Source organism: Lissotriton helveticus, chromosome 3_1, assembly GCF_964261635.1.
Source record: "Lissotriton helveticus chromosome 3_1, aLisHel1.1, whole genome shotgun sequence".
NCBI lineage: Eukaryota > Metazoa > Chordata > Amphibia > Caudata > Salamandridae > Lissotriton > Lissotriton helveticus.
Window position 1 is genome coordinate 261,851,753 of NC_136061.1, and position 20,158 is coordinate 261,871,910.

General features: G+C 49.7%; 1 protein-coding gene across 6 annotated transcripts in view; it reads left to right on the forward strand.

Annotated features, from left to right (window-relative positions):
- The window catches only part of ACACA (acetyl-CoA carboxylase alpha), a 1,199,721-nt gene that overhangs the window by 241,993 nt on the left and 937,570 nt on the right, over nucleotides 1-20,158 (forward strand). The window lies entirely within an intron of this gene.

The following is a 20,158-nucleotide window of genomic DNA, read 5'->3' on the forward strand; positions in this document are numbered from 1 at the left end:
GGTAACGGTTTAGCTGAATTCTTTTTCAATAAAATTTGAAACTATTTTCACCTCATTTCCCCCCATTAAAGACGGCACATCCTACCGTAATAATCATAGTAACCAACCTCTCTTGGAAACTATCAAGGTGATGGAATGGCCAGTAGTGGAAAGCATCCTGACTCAGGTAAGAAGTGGGTCGCCCAAAGATCCAGCCCCTCTAAAGATACCGAGGCAAGCAGCAGGAATTGTTTCCCATGTTATTTTAAAGTTCATCAAAGAGTGGTCCCTCCCCAATGGAAGGAAGCTATGGTAAAGGCACTTTAAAAAAAACCTAGCCTTGATCCTTCGGCTCTGGGAAACTACCGCCCCATATCCCTTCTACCAGTATTCAGCAAAATTGCTGAAAACTACTTCAATTGTGTACTCTTCTCTTTCTTAGAGACCCACTAACTCCTCCACCTGTCCCAGACAGCTTTTGACCTCATCAGGGAAATGAAACGACTTTTCTATCAGTCATGGAAGAGTCAAGAAAGATTGTGGACTCCGGAGGCACCGCTGTGGTCATTCTCCTGGACCTCAGCGCTGCCTTCGATACAGTAAACCATCGTATTCTGGTTCATAGACTCAGAAAACTGGGAGTTACTGGAACTGCTCTGTCATGGCTACGGTCCTTTCTGAGTAACAGATCCTTTCAGGTCTTTGACCACGAGGTGACCTCCAAACAGATGTCCCTTTGCTGCGGAATACCACAGGGGTCTTCCCTGATTCCCACCTTATTCAATGTTTACATGTGCTCCTTAGCAGAGGTGGTACTACCTTTTTGCATACACGTAGTTACCTACGCAGATGACAACTTGTGATAGGGCTTATTCGAGCCAAAAGTCCCCCCCCTAGTCTTCGCCTTGCTTAGAAGAAATTGCCAACTGAATGAATGAGTCCTTCTTGAAACTGAATGGGGGAAAAACGAGATAATGACCCTGGAGTATCGCTCCCTCCTTGATCTAAACTCAATATGGCCGACCACCCTCGGTCCTGCCCCCACCCCAAAGACTCAGTTAAAAAGCCTGGGTGTATCTCCAGAGCAACCTCACCTTCAAGACACAAGCGTGGAAGATGGCGGACACATACTATGGTATCCTAAAAATGATTCGAAAAGTTCTGTAGTAGGGGATCTCTGTGTATAGTCATAATCTTGTGAATAGTCCCGCCCATGTGCGTGGACCCCAGAGCAATCGAAATAGTCTCTTAAGTTGTCTTCGTCTGCAATCCTTCATAGACACTTAAGAGAAAATCAAAGACAAATAATGCAGCCTAAAACTACAAGGCTACATTGGCCAGCACTTCATCTTGAAGTGAAAAAAATAGCCAAATAATATAAAATTTTACCCACATTGTAAAGTTCCACACCTAAAGAAACTCCCCTTCCCAAAAATCCTTTGTCATGATAGAGAGGAAGGGTTGGACAGACAAGCCCCATAGGCTGCCATTATGTGTCTGGAAAAGGGATACTGTGCCTTTAAGGAACTCTCCAGAGACCCTCGGTATCCCAGGATGCACGGCCAAAGGCCTTTTACTTTCAGTTCTTTTTTCCGGCTCCTGCTAGCAGGACCCTGGAGCATTGAGCTCTATCTTTTTGGGTATATCTTCAATTTTTGGAGCTTTTCCAGTGATTCGAGTGTTTCACTCGACTTCAGGGGGTCTTCCTCTTCCAGTTGCTGTCTTTTTTGACCAGTTTTGCCACCTCTATATTGTCAAAATGCCAGCTTTATTCGACAAGTGCCCTGAGTGTGGTGGGAAGAAGGCTAAATTTGACCCCCACAGAGTGTGCATACTCTCTCTCCCTTCTACCCATGTCCCTGACTCCTGTGATATCTGTCACTCTTTCTCCATGAGGACCCTGCGTGACAGGGAGAAGATTCGTCTCCAAGGCCTGGAGCAGAGGAGACATCAAGAACCAGGTGGGGCTTCTGGGCATGGAGGGACTCTGTCATCATTCTCTGCCTGTGCATCGGCCTCTGGGGGGCTCCCCAGTCAAGAAAAGGCCCAGAAAAGGCACCGGTCCCGGTCGACGTCGATGGCTTCGACGTCGGCGTCGAGAGGTATGACTACCATCTGTTCCCCGTCGAAGCGACGTCGACGTTCGGCGTCTAGGGGTAGGACCTCGAGACCTGGGATGAGGTCGACGTCGAGGACTTCACCGGCGTCGACACACCATCGACGTCGTGATGAGTCCCAAAGAGGCAGTCGCTCGCCGTCGAGACAACACCTCCGTTCGCCGTCAACGTCGACACAAAGTTCGACGTCGAGGAGAGAAAGATCGACGTCAAGGCAAAGGCACTCGACGCTGTGGGAGTTCGTCGACGTCAAGAAGAGAGACGTCGAAGAGGTCGACGTCGAGGAGAGACAAGTCGATGTCGAAGAGGAAGTCGAGGCCCAGAATGGTGTCTAGTGCCTCTGTGGTTAGCGTCTCCTTATCATTAGCGAGTCACCGGTCGCGGCGGCGCCGGCGTTGGTCCTCAGAGAGATCTACCTCCAGAGCATCCTCCCCGAGGCCTGCTCGTAAGAAGAGGAGAGTTCTTAGGTCGCCGGACTCTGATTATTCCCGGATCTATTCGCCCTCAAGGCCCAGGACGCCTACGCCGCCTACTCTTCTGCAACTTCCTCCGCCTCCTCCTCCGCCTCCTCCTCCTCCACCTTCACCTCCACCTCCTCCTCCTCCACCACCGCCTCGACCTCCACAACCGAAGCCTTTGGTTCCGGCTCAACCTCTTCCGCTTCCGCAGCCTCCTGGGCCGGTGGCTCCTGCAAGGCCCAGAAAGCCAAGGTCAAGATCCAGAGGGAGGCATCGCTCTCGCAGTGAGCGTAGATCTTCAACGAGGTCACGTCATCGTCGGCGGAGGGAAAGGTCACGGTCCAGGTACACAGACTCGTCCAGTGACAGGAGATATTCTCCCACTTTGTCGGACTCTCCTCCTACAAGAGTGTCGCCAGTGGATGACATTGTGACGTTCTAGGATGTGGGGATCACACTGACGATGCCAACCCCTTCCACCTCTGTGATTTTTGAAACGTTAAAGCGCAGGCACCTCTCTCGCCCTTTGCTGCCTTTGGTGCCAGGACTGGAAGAACCGGCCATGGAACTGTTTCTGACGCCGGCCTTGGTGAAGTCGGCGCCATCCCGGCTTCAAAAGAAGTACAGGCCCCCGAATTCGGATCCAGCGTTCTTAAGATCAGATCCTGTCCCGGATTCTGTCATTGTGACAGCGGCCACGAAGCAGCATTCTACTGCCCCTTCGACTACGGTCCCTCCCGACAAGGATTCGGCAGGGAGAAAAGTCTGCAGTACAGCTGCCACCTCTATGAATGCGGCGAGTTCATCAGCGCTTTTGGGTCGGTCTGACCGCTCCTTGTGGGAGTCCCTGCAGCAATTCATTGAGCTCCTCCCGAGGGACAGGAGAGAAGACTTCCAGGAGATCTTGAATGAGGGCATGATGGTCTCGAATTAGGTCATCAGTTTGGCGACAGACGCCTCTCTGCTGGCTGCTCATGGGTACTGCCGTGGCAAAAGCTTGAGACGCCACTCCTGTTTGCGCCTTAAGTCTCTTAAACCGGAGGCGCAACAGCGGATTGCTAATTTGCCCTTTTCGGGATCTACCCTCTTCGGGACTCATACGGACGAAGAGATGGCCCGCATGAAGGCGGAAGTGGAAACGCTGAAAGCTGTAGGTTTGGAGAAACCAAAGGAGCAGCGGAAGTCCTTCCGCCCCTTCCAGAGGCATTACTCTTCCCAGAGATTTCAGCGAGGGCAAGGTCGCCAAGCTGGCCAACAGCAGCAGTAACAACAGCGACAACCCTTCCAGAAGCGTCAGAGGAGCAGAGGCGGCCAGCAGGCCTCCTCGGCGAATAAGGGCCCGGCCGGGTCTAGGCCCTGAGGAGTTACTTCCCCCTCCTCCGTTACCCACTCTGGTGGGGGAAAGCATACAGAATTACTTGGCAGAGTGGAGAAAAATTACTCAGGACATGTGGGTGCTGAATACTTGCAATGGATACAGTCTTCATTTTGTTATAGCCCTCCTCCAGCTATTCCACCGGTTCGTTCACAATACCAGTTGCGCGAACTTCAAGCGGAGGCCGATATCCTGTTAAGAAAAAGGGCGATAGAAGACGCCCCCTGTCTCAAAGGGGAAAGGGTCTATGCTCAAGGTTCTTTCTGGTGCGCAAAAAGGACAAAAATGAGTTCAGGCCCATTCTGGATTTACGACAAGCAAACAAATGGATTCGCAGGGAGACATTTTGCATGCTGTCCTTGCACCAGATTTATCCTCTGCTGCAACGAGGAGACTGACTACCGTTTGGTCTGAAGTCTGCACTCAGGACTTTTTCAAAATGCTTGGCAGTGGTGGCAGCGCACCTGAGAAAGAAAAAGGGGTTTGTCTACCCATACCTGGACGACTGGTTGATCAAAGCCTCCACCTTCCAGGAAGCGCAATTGCATTTCAACAGGACGGCCGTTCTGTTGAATCAGCTGGGTTTGCACATCAACATGTCCAAGTCCGTTCCGACTCCTGTTCAGTGCCTGCAGTACTTGGGAGCCTCCATCAATACTCTCAGAGCAAGCGTGTCTTCTTCGGAGGAGCATTGCTTATCGATCCTTCGGCAGGCTCAGGCTCTCATGTCCGTTCCATCAATGACAGTGAGGACGGTGTCTTCTCTTCTGGGGTCGATGGCCTCTTGCATCTTCCTCACACCACATGCACGCCTCCACGTGAGACCGCTGCAGGAATGTCTGGAGAATCAACGGGACCAGAAACGAAGGAGCTGGGACGACAGGATCCAACTCTCTCTACACGCTCAACAGTCCCTGAGATGGTGGTGTTCAGCAGAGAATCTCCTCAAGGGGTTTCCGTTCCACAAGGACATGCCCATACAGACTATTGTGACAGATGCTTCTCTCCACGGCTGGGGAGCGCATTCAGACCATCTACAGATTCAAGGAACGTGGTCCCAGGCGGAATCCATGTATCACACCAATTTTCTGGAACTCAGAGCTGTTCATTTGGCGCTGAAAGCCTTTTGTCCGTCCTTCCAGACCAACTCCTTGCTTGTGCAGACGGACAATACGACCACAATGTATTATTTCAACAAGCAGGGGGGCTCGAGATCACGCACACTGTCCCAGGAAGCGCAGGCGATCTGGCACTGGCTGCTGGCCAGAGGACTGACGATTACGGCTACCCATCTACCAGGTGTGCAAAATGCTCAGGCGGACGCACTCAGCAGGCTGGTCCAGGAAAACCACAAGTGGGTCCTAAACGATGAGGTGCTTGGAAACATCTTCGAAAGATGGGGCACTCCAGAAATAGATCTGTTCGCCACCGCCGAAAATAGAAAATGCAGAGACTTCGCCTCCAGGTTGTACCAACTGGGGACTCTGGGGAATGCGCTATGAATCAGCTGGTCGAACAACTTTCTGTACGCTTTTCCACCCATTCCCCTAATTCCGGCAGTACTCATCAAGCTGTCTCAATCCAGAGCACGAATGATCCTCATTGCTCCGGAGTGGCCTCGACAGTGGTGGTTCACGGACCTGCTCCACCGGTCTCTCCAACCCCATCTGCAGCTTCCATGTCGGCCGGACCTTCTAACGAAGTTCAGGGGCAGATGGTGCACCCCAACCTCTCATCGTTGAGTTTGGCGGCATGGCTCCTGAGATAGTACAATATGGACACTTGAACCTGCCTGACAACTGCATGGAAATACTCAAGGAGGCTAAGAGACCTTCCACAAGGACTTCCTATGCCTATAAGTGGAAAAGGTTCAGCATCTGGTGCACGTCCAAGAACGCTGATCCTACCTCCTGCAAGGAAGATGTCATCCTTCCATACTTCTTGCATTTAGCTTAATCTGGCCTTAATTTCTATTCTATTAAGGTTCACCTCGCAGCATTGACTGCGTATAGGCAATGCCCTTCACAAACATCCTTCTTCCAGATTCCTATAATTAAAGATTTTTTAGAAAGACTGAAGAAAGTATTTCCCCCTGTTCGGTGTCCGGCGCCTTCATGGGAACTGAATGTGGTACTGTCACGGTTGATGAAGGAGCCTTTTGAACCTATTCATAAGGTTTCTCTACAGCATTTATCCTGGAAAGCCGCCTTCCTTGTGGCTATAATATCGGCCCGCAGGGTGAGTGAGATTCAGGCTCTGTGTTGTCAAGAGCCCTATGCAGTGTTTCATGCTTCCAAAGTTGTCATGAGGACTCACCCTAAGTTCCTTCCGAAAGTAATTTCTGATTTCCATGTTAATCAGACGATAACTTTACCTACCTTTTTCCAACATCCTTCCTCTCTGGCAGAGAGGTCTCTTCATTCCCTGGATGTAAAAAGGGTGTTGAAATTCTACTTGGATAAGACCAAGGACATTCGTAGGTCAGACCAATTGTTTGTCAATTATGGTTTGGTCATGACTGGTCTTGCCACCTCTAAACAGTCCATCTCTAGATGGATTGTGTCCTGTATCCAGTTATGTTACCAAAAGGCTAACAAGACCTTAGGGGGTAAGCCTAAGTCTCATTCCAACAGGGGCAAAGCGGCTACAACAGCTTTGCTACGTAATGTTCGCATTGCAGATATCTGTAGGGCTACCACTTGGAAGTCAGTCCATACCTTTGCCAAACGCTCAGGTTGGGCAGGCTTCGTTGAGAAATATATTTGCACAGTAGTGGTTTTGTCTGTTTCCTCCACCGCTGGTTTGGTTTGTTGGGATGGGCTTGCCATTCTATTCACAAGATTATGACTATACACAGAGATCTCCTACTACAGAAGGAGTAGTTTCTTACCTGTCACTCCAGTTCTGTAGTAGGGGTATCTCTGTTATAGTCATAAGCGCCCGCCCTCCTCCCCGGTGGATGAAACGAGACTGTACTGACTTCTACAGGCCTGGCTTTATACACCTTCAAAAAGAACTGAAAGTAAAAGGCGTTTGGCTGTGCATCCTGGGACACCGAGGGTCTCTGGAGAGTTTCTTAAAGGCACGGTATCCCTTTTCCAGATACATAATGGCAGCCTATGCGGCTTGTCTGTCCAACCCTTCCTCTCTATCATGACAAAGGAATTTTGTGAGGGGAGTTTCTCTAGGTGTGGAACTTTACAAAGTGTGTAAAATGTAATATTATTTGGCTATCTTTTTCACTTCAAGATGAAGTGCTGGCCAATGTAGCCTTGTTGTTTTAGGCTGCATTATTTGTCTTTGATTTTCTCTTAAGTGTCTATGCAGGACTGCAGAAGAAGACAACTTAAGAGACTATTTCGATTGCTCCTGGGTCCACACACATGGGCGGGACTATTCACAAGATTATGTCTATAACAGAGATACCCCTACCACAGAACTGGAGTTACAGGTAAGAAACTATTCCTTCTCCCCCTTCTTCCAGTCCAGGCAACAACAATCATGGTCTAGGCCCTCATCCTGTCTCGGCTGGACTATGGGAATGCCCTTTATCTGGGGGCTCTTACTGCAACCCTTTCCAAACTCCAGACTATGCAAAACTGGGCAGCAAGACTTCTCCTGGGTACTTCTAAACATCACTCAGCTAAACCTGCTTTGAAATCACTCCACTGGCTCCCCATCCGGGAGAGAGTTAATTTCAAAGCTTTGTACATCTGTCCCGGGTACTCCGGGATGGGAGGGGTCTCGACCACGGGAGCGGCACTACCTAATGGAGTCTGGGTAAACAGAAACACAGGTGCCTTCAATAGGGGTTTCAACGACGGCTTTATTGGGATAAGTTTTTTTCATCAGTCCAGGGGCTCTGTCTCTACGAAGGGAGGTGCTGGTCAAAGCAACGATAGCGTCCTCCTGCTGGTTCGGGGTCTGGGCGATCTTTGTCCTGGAGGGGATGTCTCGCCGCTCTTGCTTCTCTCCGGTACCGGAAATAGAAAGGAAACTCGGGTCACACTCTAGAAACACTCTAGGTACCCTAAGATGGGCCGGGGGTGAGGGAACAAACCACCAGTGTGAAGTGCTTAGTTCAGAAACGGGCGTGCGAGAAGTGCTCGTGTTCTGGCAGGCATTTAACTAACAGGACTGTACACTATTTACACCGGGGGCTGCCGTCTCCTCCCAACCCGCGACCCGGCCCCGTACCTCTTGAAGCCACGCCCCTCCCGTGGGAGCGTGGCGGGGCGAAGCGTCCAACCGTGGGCCTCCTGGCTTGTCGTCCTCGTTCTCTCGGGTCTCTGGATACCGCCTTCCGTACTCCTCGTTCTCCACCGCTTCCAGGGAATCGCCGTCCGTCCTTGTTCCGCTACTTCCTCCTTTTGACGTCACGACGCTCGCGAGGGGCGGGGTCTCGTCCCTCGAGGTCGTTTCCTTAAAGGAACCGAACGTTGTGTACTCGTCCGGCCATCCGGACTCGGGTTCCTCGGTCCATGTATCCGGTGGGAGCTGTGGGGAAAACGTGTACGGTGAGAGAGGGGTGGCGGACCACCAGTCCGAAGGGAGAGACCCTACCTGACCCTTCACATTCCTCCCCCCCTGGCTTCTCCCGCTCGGGGAGAGGGAACACCCGGGAAAGGAAGTCCGCATTGCCATTGTCCTTCCCTTTTTCGGTGGTGTACCGTAAAAGAGTATGGTTGTAACGACAGAAACCACCGCAGTACTCGAGGGTTGTGGCTGCTATTCTGATGTATCCATTTCAAGGGGGCATGGTCTGTATGTAGGATGAATGGTTTGCCCTCCAAATAGTACCTTAGTTTCTCTATTGCCCACTTTATGGCCAGTGCCTCTCTTTCAATGGTGGAATATTTGCTCTCCCGGGGAAACAGCTTCCTGCTTACATACAACACCGGGTGTTCTACCCCTTCCTTGTTGACTTGGGACAACACGGCGCCTATCCCCTGATTGGAGGCGTCTGTAGCTAACACGAAGGGTTTGGAGTGATCGGGAGAAACCAGAACGGGGGCGGTAGTCTTGGTGGTTTTCAGGACATGGAATGCTTTCAAGGCTTCTAGAGAGGGATGACTGTATTCCCGGGACTTCGTATCCTTTCGGAGAAGGTCTGTTAATGGGGCTGCCACTTCGGCAAAACCGGGAATGAACCGGCGGTAGTATCCCACCAGCCCGAGAAAGGCCCGGAGGTCTCTTTTAGAGGTGGGAAATGGGACTGCTGCAATCGCCCTCACTTTCTCACTTTGGGGCTGTAGGAGAGTAGGGTCTGCAATCCTATGATCACCCAGATTTTTGCTTTTTGCTGCACTGGTTTACGACTTTCCCTGGCTGTGGGCCTGCTAATCAGACCCACAGCCTAGCTGTTCTCTCTATCCAAATTGTACTCAGGTACTGAATTGGCACTGGGCCCTCTCCAAGTCCCTGTACCCAGGGCTGAGGTGCACCCAGAAGTCTCCCAGGGGCTGAAGCATGTATTGTGCCACCCCTGGACTGACTAACTAAACTGACACAACTGGCTGCACGACAGCTGGGGCAAGGTGGTGTACTCACCCTTTGCTTTAGATATAGTATACCTATATCTAACCCTAAAATGGACACACAGATCTCCTATCAGTCACTCCTGTGGCAGGCCTTAACAATCCTGAAGGCAGAGTGCTTGGAATCAGGTGAGATGGTGCTCTGGCATGAGCTGAGCCTGTCTGCGGCTTTCGGGATCTATCCCTTAGCCGTTTCCATGATATCGCATACCATATACTCTTAAGTGCATTATAATCCTCGCGGTTATGTGCCAACTCTGGTATCGCTTTATCAAAACATGTCGAGTAAGGTGTCATACGAATTGGAATACTAACCCCTCGCCAATTCTGGCGACGGGGTTAGCATTCCACCCTTCTAGAGGGACACGACATGTATGTAACCCCTAACCCCGGTTAAAGTCAAACAGAGCCTCAGCTCCACAAAATGGATGCTGCCACCGAGACACAAGTCTGCCCTCCTGCTGCTGGGAGTCCTCCCAGAGCAGGAGATAAGGACAAAGGGTTTCCTGCCAGGGGCGGTGCCAGCACCGTCCCAGACAGGATTTTGTGTATCCTAGGTAGGCAGGGCTTCAGAGGAAGGTGACTGCAAGTGGCACCCCGGTGCTCACTATGCATAGGCCGGCTTGAACCAGTTCCAGGGACACTCCAGACCCTGAGCTGGGGAAAAGCCCGCCAAGGAAGTGGGTGTAACCAACCCCCTCCTGGTCCCACCCATAGAGCAGGACTTAGTCGCGTGCCAGCCCCCTTTTCCCAGATAAAGGTAGGAGCAGGCCCCCTTCCAAATTAGATCATCTTTGGAATCAAGACACGACTTTCTACGAAAGGACTTCAAGATTTCCTTCTTCAAGATTCTCCCTTGTGGCTAAGGAGTAGTCACCCTGCATCCGCAGGCACCATCGCAAGAACACTGCGGTCTGCTGTAAGTCCTTCCTCCGGAATCCGACTGCCCAGCTCGACAAGACCCGGCTTCCCTGGCACCTCCGACCTCTACTCACCTCTACAGCCAAGCTGAGAACCGTGAGTGCGACGAGACCTCAAGGGACCGACTATTGCCAAGACTGCACGACTTCTGCACAGCAAGCCCGCCGAGTAATTTCCTGGTGAGTGCTTTGGGGTCCGAGAAGCCCCGACCCTGAGCAGCTCCAGCACCGAAGATCAGCCCCCCAGCATCTCCACGATCGGCGTGGGGCCCTTCTGCTTTTTGCTGCTCACCGCGTTGTTTGGCTACTAGCCCGCTGGCTTGTGGCCTTCTGAACGACGCCCGACGACATCACTGCTGCTGGTCTGGTTGCTCCAGACTGGCCCTTGCTCCCTTCCAGAAGAGGAGCACCCCGGACCCTCCTGGTCCACTCAAGACGCCATTTTGAGTCCACCGCGTGGGCTTGAATTAGCCAAGGCTTTGTTGCCCAATCCTGGGTTCTTCGACGCCGACAGCTTCATCCATCGTAGGACAGCTCGCCTCTCCATCCTGGTCGCCGACAACGCCTCCTGGTCCGTGAGATCTGCAGAGCCAGCGTCGCCCACTCACCTAGTCGAGGTGACTACCATCCGGTGCCCTCCTGGTGCCCACTGACTACTGGCTAGTAGTCGCGAACTTGGTCTTCTCTGCTTTCAGGTGTCATCCATCTTCCAGATCCAGGCTTGGATCAACTCGAACTATCTTCACTGGTCGCCTGCCAGCATCTTTTCTTCCAGGCTCCTGGTCCGGCAACGAGGATTCCCGACGTCTTTTGAGACATATGCAGCTGCAGCCCCTGGGCTAGGTAACTTCGGCATTTCGGTGCCCCAGCATAGCCTCACTATCCAAGGGCCAGGATCCACTGTCGTTTTCTCCCTACCAGGTCGGGTTCGCCCGTGAACACTAACTTTAGCGTTACTAGCTTCCATAGACTTTGTCCCGCATCTCGCGTGAGAGTGCACACTCTGCACCCGAGTCCCCTAGGCCTCCTAGAAGTAATCTAACGATTCCATAGTCAAGTCCTAGCGATTCCAAAGCCTATTAGTACTGTACTTACCTGCTAGTAATTTCGCATTCCACTTGTAGAGTATATGGTTTTTCGTGCCCCTCGGGCATTTGTGTATACTGTGCTAACTTAAGTATTTTCGTAAGAGTTTTGTTGTGTGCCTAGCACCCTGTCCTCATAAAGAGTACAGGGTTGTTGTGATTCTAATAAATACACTGTTTATTTTCATAACACTTGTGTGGTGTCCTTTCACTGGGTGTTCAAGGGGTAATGTGATGGTAAAACAGCTGGCTTAACACGCCCTCTAGAGTCTTAGCCTTAGACTGCTCGTATCCATGCTACTAGGATAGCTGGTCTATAAGGTTGACTTACAACCAATCATCAATAATGGTTGTTTGGACTGATATATAGTGATCACTAGAATAGTGAGCACTGCACATCAGGCCAACTCCTCACAGGGGCGCTATGGTACCTTCACCTAGCACATATCCCAGGTATTTTACACTCCGGAAAGCGGCTCGTGATTTCTTGGCGTTTATGTGGAGTCCCGCACTCCTCAGGGCTGTCAGAATGGTTTGTAAGTGCAGAAGATGCTCCTCCCACTGCTGGCTGTAAATAACGATGTTGTCTAAGTAGGCCGAGCTGAAAGCTGTATATGGTTGTAAAACTCGGTTCATAAGGCGTTGAAAAGTTGCCGGGGCACCATGGAGGCCGAACGGAAGCACTGTGAATTCATATGCTCCTTCGTCCGTCACGAAGGCGGTTTTCTTTCTGTCCTCCTCACGAAGAGGCACCTGCCAATACCCTTCGTGAGGTCTATGGTTGTGATGTATTTGGCGTCTCCTATTTTCTCGATTAGATCGTCCACCCTAGGAATGGGGTAGGTGTCAAAGTGAGATACCGCGTTCAAGGCCCGGAAGTCCATACAGAAGCGTTTGGACCCATCTGGTTTAGGTATCATCACGATCGGGGACGACCAATGGCTCTGAGAAGGCCGGATGGCTCCCAACCTGAGCATGTCGTGGACCTCTTGTCGGACGGCTTCTTTCCGGGCTGCTGGTATCCTGTAAGGTCTTTGTTTTACCACTTCTCCCGGAAGCGTTTCGATTCGGTGTTCGGCCAGGTTGGTTCTTCCTGGCAAGTCGGAAAAAACGTCGCGTAGGGCTTCAGGGCCTCTGCCAACTCGCTCCTCTCCTGGGAGGACAACCCCTGGTTAACCACTAGCTGTTCCAAGGTCGAGGTGTTGGGGTTGTCGGTCTGCCCTACGAAGTGGTCTGCTCGGGGTATCGGTCCCAACCATTCCTTCAAGAGGTTGATGTGATACGTTTGAGTTTTAGTGGGCGAGAGACGCAATCTGTAGGTGGTGCTACCGATGGAGTTGATGATCCGAAAGGGGCCTTGCCACTCGTGTTTGTTCTTGTTACTCAGGGAGGGTAACAGCACAAGAGCCCACTTCCCGACGTCAAGGGTTCTCAGTTTCTTGCCTTTGTCGTACGTTTTTTTGTATCTCTCGTGATGATGCTCCAGGTTGGAGTAAGCCAGTTCTTGTAGTTTCCCCAGGCGAGTTCTCAACTGTGTGGTGTATTCCAACATGCTCTTCTGTTCTTGGGATTCCTCGTTTTCCCACATGTCTCTTGTGATGTCCAGGAGGGACCGGGGAGGTCTTCCATACAAGAGTTCGAAGGAGGAACATCCCAGGCTGCTTTGTTTCTGGGCCCGTATGACATATAGGGCTATGGGCAGGAGACGGTCCCAGGTGGGTCCTTCTGCGGTCAGCATCTTCTTTAGGGTTTGCTTGAGGGTCTGGTTGTACCGTTCGATGAGACCGTCGGTTTGGGGATGGTACACCGATGTCTTCAGATGTTTAATATCCAATGAAGCACACACCTCCTTCATCACTTTGGAGGTAAAGGGGGTCCCCTGATCCGTCAGCACTTCTTTGGGAAATCCTACGCGAGAAAACAGCTCCACGAATCTCTCGGCTATCGCTGCGGTAGTGGTCGTACGTAAAGGAAAGGCTTCCACAAAACGGGTCGCGTAGTCGACAATTACCAGAGCATATAAATGTCCGCGACCTGACTTCGGCAAGGGCCCGATTATATCCATACCAACGCGTTCAAAGGGGACGCCTATGATGGGCATCCTTTGGAGGGGCGCAGCGGGTGGTCGGTGGGTGTTTCGTCTCTGGCATACTTCACATTTAGCGCAGAAGTCTTGCACGTCCCTATAGATCCCAGGCCAGAAGAAGTGCCTGACGATACTTTCTGTGGTTTTCTCCTTGCCAGCATGCCCGGCTGTTAAATGGGCGTGAGCGAAAAAGAGCACCTGTTCCCGAAAGGATTGGGGTACCAATAGTTGTAGTTCCCCCTCTTCTCTGTTCTGTCGATATAGCAACTCATTCTTGATCAGAAAACGCGGGTATGACTGGGGGTTGAGACCATCCGAGTTATGTGCGTTTTCCCAGGCATGAAACAGGGTCCGGTCTTCTCCCTGAGCAAAGCAAAAACTCCTGTCGATAACCCAGGGTTCAGGGGACAAGTAAGAAGGCAGAATCTCTCTTTTCCTCGGTCGGGACAGGGTTTCCTTAAAGAGAGAAAGGAATTCAGGGTTGTCTGTCCCTAGGATCATGTCCTTGGGCAGGGAATCCACCACCCCCACCCGGACTGTACAGGGTTCTCTATGGGGCAGCGTTATGGTGATGGAAGCCACCGGGTAAGGCTTCACATCCCTGTGCACACACCGAATATAGACAGGACTCTCGGGATTAATTTGTTCGTTTTGGACAAAACGCGTTTGGATAACAGACTGTCTGCACCCTGAGTCTAATAGGGCCCTTACTCTGCAACCATTTATCCACATACTCACATAGAATGTGCTGCCCATTTCCGCTGAGTACATCACGGTTCGCGGTAGGTACCCTACTTCCATGGGTTCTTCGGGGGTCCGTTTTTTTGGACACATCCTCGCTATGTGGCCCCACTCTCCGCATTCAAAGCATTGGGGTCCTTTATTCATGTTAGACATCATTCCTGTAGGCTTCAAAAATCAGGGAAACCTCGGGCACCACTTTCGGTCGTTTGTCCAGCCTTGGCGGAGGTATTGTCTTATGGGTCTTCTCTTGTTCCCATGGAGTGGCCTTTGGTTGGGCTCTCGCGTACTGGGATGCCATTTCTATGGCTTGTTCTACGGTAATCCCCACATGTTGGCGCAGCCATCTTTGGGTAGCATAGGGCAACGCCTCCATGAATTGTTCTAGATACACTTTGTTTAGAATGTTCTCTTTACTACACAAGTCCGGACGCAGCCATTTGTCAGCCGCCATCTTCAATCTGAAGAACAGAGTCTTTGGGTTCTCCCCTTGAATCCCCCTCTCCTTTCTGAAGCGTACTCGATAGGCCTCTTGATCAAGGCCTAGGTGGTCCAATATGACCATTTTAATGGTCGCATAGGGGGTCGTACCCAAGGGGTTGGCTGCTTGATAAGCGGATTGGGCTTCGGCTGTGAGGAGAGGTGCTAAGAAGAACGGCCATTTTTCCTCGGGCCAGCTCATAGCGCGAGCGGCCCTCTCGAAGTTTAACAGAAAAGCGTCCGGGTCCTCGCCGTGTACGTATTTCTGGAGGGCCATACCTGTGGGATGGGGACTGTGCAGGCGGGCTTCGTTGGGCGTGGACTGAGAGGTAGGCGGCACATTTCGGATGCCTTCCAACTGGGCGGTTATGGTCTTTGTGAACAGTTCACTGTCCGCCTGTGCCATCGTAAGCTGACTTTCCACAGCCCACTCTAGCTTTTCTTGGCCTTTAATAATGTGGTCGATAAGGGCCTCCATCTTTTCTGAACAGATGGATGGTGGAGGAGATCCCACTTCTGACACCAGTTGTCCCGGGTACTCCGGGATGGGAGGGGTCTCGACCACGGGAGCGGCACTACCTAATGGAGTCTGGGTAAACAGAAACACAGGTGCCTTCAATAGGGGTTTCAACGACGGCTTTATTGGGATATAAGTTTTTTTCACCAGTCCAGGGGCTCTGTCTCTACGAAGGGAGGTGCTGGTCAAAGCAACGATCGCGTCCTCCTGCTGGTTCGGGGTCCGTGCGATCTTTGTCCTGGAGGGGATGTCTCGCGGCTCTTGCTTCTCTCCGGTACTGGAAATAGAAAGGAAACTCGGGTCACACTCTAGAAACACTCTAGGTACCCTAAGAGGGGCCAGGGGTGAGGGAACAAACCCCCAGTGTGAAGTGCTTAGTTCAGAAACGGGCGTGCGAGAAGTGCTCGTGTTCTGGCAGGCATTTAACTAACAGGACTGTACACTATTTACACCGGGGGCTGCCGTCTCCTCCCAACCCAACCCGCGACCCGGCCCCGTACCTCTTGAAGCCACGCCCCTCCCGTGGGAGCGTAGCGGGGCGAAGCGTCCAACCGTGGGCCTCCTAGCTTGTCGTCCTCGTTCTCTCGGGTCTCTGGATACCGCCTTCCGTACTCCTCGTTCTCCACCGCTTCCAGGGAATCGCCGTCCGTCCTTGTTCCGCTACTTCCTCCTTTTGACGTCACGGCGCTCGCGAGGGGCGGTGTCTCGTCCCTCGAGGTCGTTTCCTTAAAGGAACCGAACGTTGTGTACTCGTCCGGCCATCCGGACTCGGGTTCCTCGGTCCATGTATCCGGTGGGAGCTGTGGGGAAAACGTGTACGGTGAGAGGGGGGGTGGCGGACCACCAGTCCGAAGGGAGAGACCCTACCTGACCACCTGACCCGTCACAACATCGTTCGTAAGTCTTTAGCTGGAAAGGGTCCCTCCATTTTTCACACCAACATTCAGCCCTACCGGCCTAACAGAATTCTTCGCTCAGAGATTATGAACTTTGTGTCTGTTCCCAGGATCAAGAAAGCCAGAAGCGGGGGTAGGCTATTCTCATTTAATGCAGCCAAGCTTTGGAACTCCCTCCCACCCCAGCTACGAAAGGAAACCAACCACTTGTTCTTCCGCAAACTGTTAAAGACCTTGTTATTCGCTTAGCTGGCAGAACTCCATATATCTGCTGCTACTAGCGCTGGGATGCCTTCGGGTAGCCATGCTCTATATAAATGCTTTTTTCATTTAATTTCATTTCAACGGGAGGCACCCTACACTCGATGGTGCATTTACATAGTAAAGAAGGTTCAAGAAGGTTAATTGTTTATATTTTGGATTAATCATTTCTCCAGGAATAGTTCTGCATTTTGGCCTTCCACTGTCAGGCAACCCTGCGATCCATATATTATTGCACCTTGAGCAGCTGTCTGCATTCTCCACTCCCTCTTGCAAGGGTGTCACTGCAGCTGTCAGGTCCCATATTCACAGATGCAATTCTTCAACTCATCAACCCCAGCGTTGCTAGCTTTACTTCATTCTCTGCTACCTTTGCATTGAGTGTTGGACTTTGGAGGAATTAGAAATACTATTCACACTCCGATTTGAGCAACACTAGGGAAAGTGTTGGCCTTTGAGGGGGTTAGATTTCCCACTCTAACATATCCAACGTAAGAAAAGGAGGCAAAGTCTACAGAGGAGTCAAATTTACTGTTCGCACTCTAATCTGAGCAACTGTAGGGAAAGTATTGGACTTTGGAGGGGTGACATTTTCTCTTCCTACTCCAACGTAAGCAAAAGCAACAGAAGCGTTGAACTTGGAGGGGTCAGATTTACTATTTCAATTCATAAACCTTTAAAAAAAAAAGCAAAATAGAAATATTTAACCATATTTAAAATAAATAAGTATATTCATTAAAGATATATACAATTAAGTTCTTAAAATACTAGTTTTCCATTAGAAATAAAATTAAAAATACCTCCATACCATCCCAAAAAATAAAACAATTGAAATTAATAAAACATTATTATTATTTTTTTTTTTGATAATCAACTTTATTCAGCATTTTAAAACAGCAAAGAGATTTCATTGTCAGCAGCTCACAAATCAACAGGTACAATGAGTTAAAATCAGCAGTGCATATGGGTAGGGTCAATCCATTCCAGTCCGACATTACAATTTGCGTAATAGTAACAACAACTTTGAAGGCAGTTTGTGTATCTGGGTTCACGGCGGGATCATGTTGAACCACTTCCCCCATATCTTAGGGAACAGTTCTGGAGAGCCTCGGGATTTGAATAGGGCCACCTCAAATTATTTTTTTTTTAATATTGAATAATTACTTAATAAATACAAAAATTAAAATTAAAACAATAAATATAAAATCTTTTACATAATTTTAGAACTGAGCTGCTCAAAAATTAACAATCGATTAAAAAAAACAAATAATTGAAATAATAATACATTTTATAATTTAAATAACTAAGGGCCCGATGTAGGTAATTCCTATTTACCTACTCTTAAATACCGAATCATACCGATTCGGTATTTAAGAGTAGGCAAATAGGAAGGGGGCAGATGTAGGGAATTCTTATTTTAGAATTACTGAATCTGTATGATTCGGTATTTACCGATTCGGTAAATACCGAATCGGTATTTCCTATTGATTCCTATGGGCCTTGAAGCCCATAGGAATCAATGGGAAATACCGAATCGGTATTTTCGGTATTTACCGATTCGGTAAATACCGAATCCTGCAAGGGTGCATGGGGTGTCACTTTGACACCCTCTAGCACCCCAAGTAAGGCATGTGTGCCATGTGGCAACAGACATGCCCTAAGGGCATGTCTGTGTGTCACATGGCACAGGTGTACATGCACAGATGTGAATGTACACCTGTATTCGGTATTTTATCACCCAATAGGATTGGGTGGTAAAATACTGAATTCTGAAGGCCTGTAGCACTGTAAACAGTGCTACCTACATCTGGAATTTACCGAATCGGTAAAATTACCGATTGTGCAAAATATTGCCTCCTACATCTCAATCACCAAATACCGGTCGGTAACGGCCGAATTCGGCCGTTACCGACCGGTATTTGGTGACCTACATCGGGCCCTAAATATCAATTGATAGGTAATTTACATAAACATTTATAAAAAATGAAAAACATTTTAAATAGCTATCCAACCTTAATCCCCACAAACCCGACAATCTGCTTCCTAATGAAATATATTGATGACTTATGATGCTTCAATAATTAATATATATTAAATGAATTAAAAAACAATATTTTATTAACCTATATTAAATAAAAACATATAATATACAACAATATTTAAAAGAAACTATATTATAGTCCTGAAAAATATTATTTTTTCTGTGTTCTGTCCCATGATACGTTTGACCCGATATTCTCGAATCATGTATTTTAATATTTTGTTTTTACAATATTTCCGTAATTCTCCTATATAAATGCTTGTGGAATAGAAAATTAGTAGGAAAAAGGGTTATTGCATTTATGCATTTCATTTTTGATGGCACCATTACTAGTAGTGTTACTGTGCTAATAGCCCCTCATGCTACCTGCACTATGTATGTCCTTCAAGCTCGTCACACATCTCCACAGTTTTGGCATACAAGGATATGCCCTCAATTTGGATCTGTTCCTTCCTCACTGGAAGAACTTAAAGGTTCAGTCTGCCACCCTTCACCTCGGACACCAAGAAATTGATATGCAGTGTCCCACAGGAATTGTCCCTCAGTCACACCCTTTTCAACATATACCGCTTGCCAACATCATCCAACATCACCGTCATTTCCTACGCCGAAGACACCCAACTCATCCTCTCCCTGACACACAAAACAACCTCAGCCAGAACCAACTTCACCAACTGCATAACCATGGTAGCAGACTGGATGCGACCCAACAGCCTGCAGCTCAACCCCGAAAAGACTGAAGTACTGTTCTTTGGCAACAGGTCCTCCCCATGGTACTCCACCTGATGCCTGTCGGAGCTTAGACCAACACCCACAGACCACGCAAGAAATCTAGGGATGGTCCAAGACTACAAGCACAACATCAAGTCAACTCAGTGTGCACCTCCGGCTTCCACATCCTACGCGTGTTGCGAAAAATCTTCAAATGCTTGCCTCGGAACACCAGATGAACCATCAAGCAAGCGCTCATCAGCAGCAGGCTGTTCTATGGCAACCCTCTCTATGCTAGAATCTCCAAACAACTCATACAAAGACTCCAGACCATCCAGAACACTGCTGCAAGTCTCGTACTCGACCTTCCACAGCTCAGGAAGCTTCACAGGCTCCCCGTTCACAAGCACAGCCAATTCAAACTTCTCAAACACACATACAAAGCCCTACTCAATACATGACCAGAATACACGAACAGCCGCATACGCTTTCATCAACCCACCAGACACCTATGCTCTGCCTCACTCACACATTCCCCGTATCCACAAAAGCAAAACTGGCGGTCGCTCATTTTTCCGCATCGCACCCAAGACATGGAATGACCTCCCTAAACACAACAGAGCTTCCTCCTCTCTTCTTGAGTTCTGGTAGAAGCGTTAGACCTGGCTCTTCGTATGAACACCGTGGGTACCACAAACTCCACACCAGGCCAAGTGCCTGGATACCCTCTCGGGTGTTTAGTATGCTATATAAACCAATATAACAAAACATACCACTGTCTATCTGTGAGTCAGGCTGCCCTATGCTTGTCACACTACCTGTCCATGTGCCTTGAGCTCCTTCCACTGTCTTTATATTTTCCCCAAGCTCCTCATACAGTCCATGTCCCCCTTCAGCCTCAGACTCCAGTGCATGTTTCCATAGATTCTCATGGTGAATGCCAATGTGCCACAA